A 2561-nucleotide genomic window follows, 5' to 3' on the forward strand; every position below is an offset into this window, starting at 1 on the left:
AAAAAAAGAAAGTGAAAGGGTAACTCAAAGAATGGGAGAAAAATTTTGCGTATCTTACATATGACAGGGAACTTGTATCTAGAATATGTAAAGAACTCCTACAACTCAATAATAAAAAGCCCAATGTTAAAATAGACAAAGGATCTGAAAAGATATTTCTCCAAAGAAGATATATATGTAGGTAGATAGATAATAAATATATGTAATATACATATATTACAATAAGGGTGAACCTCAAAAACATTATGCTAAGTAAAAGAAGTCAGTCACAAAAGACCACTATTCTATGATACTGTTTATATGAAATGTCCAGATCAGGCAAATCTTTAGAGGCAGAAAGTAGATTAGTGGTTGCCTAGGGCTGAGTACTAAGAGGTGGGAGGAAATGGGGAGTGAGAACTAATGGGTACAAATTTTTTTGGGGGGATAATGAGAATGTTCTGCAACTAGATAGTGATGATAATTGCACAACTCTGTAAATATACTAAAAATCATTGGATTGTATTCTTTAAACAGGTGAACTTGATGAAATGCAAATTACATCTCAATGATGCTGTTTAGAAAATAGTACAGAGAGTTCCTGTGTACCCTTCACCCACTTCAAAATTTCTTAAATAACAATACCAGGAAAATAAAAACCAGAAAATTGACATCAGTACAATACTATTAACGAAACTATAGACAATATTAGGATTTTACCAGAGTTTAGAACAATGTCTGGCATGTAAGGAATCTTGCACGGGTAGTAAGGACTTCACTGCAATGACAGTGATGAACAAAATGATGTACATAATAATGATGATGCTATACTTTCTACTGCAGCCAGGTTGATCTGCTGCTGTTTCAGAGCATGCCATGCTCTTCCTCTTTCTAAACTCTAACTTAGCAGTTTCCACCACCTGGGATTCTTTTTTCCTTCCTCTTTCTTTACTCCATCAAATCCTTCACATCCACCCATCTCCATCAAATCTTTAAAAGGCAAAAGATTTATTCCATCTCAAGAGAAACAGAGGCATCATCAAATCTTTAATAATGCTCCTCTCGGGCAAGCCCTGGTGGCCTAGTGGTTAAGTTCAGTGCCCTCTGCTTCAGGGTCCAGATTCGGTTCCCAGGCGCTGAACTACTCCTCTCTGCTAGCTGCTATGCTGTGCTTGCAGCCCACATACTTAAAAAATAGAGGAAGATTCGCAAGCTTGTTAGCTCAGGGTGAATCTTCCTCAGGAAAAATAATAATAATAATAATAATAATAGTAATGCTCTTCACCCTTCCTTATTTTATTTTTGTGAGGTTTTTTTTTGCTTTTCAGGAAGATTAGCCCCGAGCTAACATCAGCCACGAATCCTCCTCTTTTTGCTAAGGAAGGCTGGCCCTGAGCTAACAATTCAGGCCCATCCTCTGTTTTATATGTGAAATGCCTGCCACAGCATGGCTTGATGAGTGGCACATAGGTCCACACCTGGGATCCGGACCAGTGAGAGCCCAGGCCACCCCAGCAGAGCCAGCGAACTTGACCGCTATGCCAGCAGGCCAGCCCCATTACCCTTCTTTAAACTGTATGAACCTCCATACCGAGCCAGCACTTGCGTGCACTCTCCTTCACATTTTTCTCTAATTATTTCACCTTTGAGTCCTAAATTCCCAACTAAATTGAGAGGCTATATGTGTTACAATTCCTCTGCATCTTCCACAATAAACTTGGTGTGAATTCAAAAAAATTTATTGCTAAATCAGATTCAAAGTTATTACCAAAGGATGGAGCAAGAGGGATCGGAAGTGAAACAAGAACAGGAGATGGACAGCAATTTAGGCAGCAAGACAGGCAGAGCCTGAGGGAGTCAAAAAGCATTTCTAGGGTGTCCACTATACACTCCATAGTGTAATCACTGTCAGCTAGAGAAAAGAGGAATGGGGGGGAGTGGGGAAAAGACACCCAACAATGTTGTTCCACAAGGCCTCTTTTATTTTTCTGGGTTCACTGACGAACTCTTCCTTGACTTCATAGGTAGGGTTAAATGCCCTGCCCCTGAACTCCGGTACAGGGAGTTCACACCGCATTGTAAGAACCTAGTTCTTGTCTGCCTTCCCGCTACCCTGTGGGCTCCGTAAGGCTGGCTTTTTCCCTGCTGTATTCCCAATCCCTGATACATAGCGGGCATACCTCATGCTCAACAAACGATGGCTGAATGGATGAACGAATGTATGAACAAAGGTCTGATTGACTCGGAGTTAGTATTGCACCTCAAGTCTACCCTTATGAGACTAGACACAGAATAATATGCAAATTTTGACAAATTTATTAAAAATCTAGAAGCCTGGATCTCTCGCGGTCCCCCGCCAGACGTGCTTAAGACTGGCTGGCCTGCTAGAAACCGCAGACACGGCCTCGGACAGGCGGAAGGCGGGGCCTGCGCCTCCTCCGACCACACCCCCTCGCGTTCAAATCCTTCCGCCCATAGACCCGCCCCTTCGGCCCGACGTGCAACTCTAACTGGTCAGCTCTTCAATCCATCTGAGCGTTTCGACGTCTATTGGATCAACTGCTGAAGTAGGGTTGCGCACT

Source organism: Equus quagga, chromosome 11 (genome assembly GCF_021613505.1).
Source record: "Equus quagga isolate Etosha38 chromosome 11, UCLA_HA_Equagga_1.0, whole genome shotgun sequence".
In the NCBI taxonomy this organism is placed as follows: domain Eukaryota; kingdom Metazoa; phylum Chordata; class Mammalia; order Perissodactyla; family Equidae; genus Equus; species Equus quagga.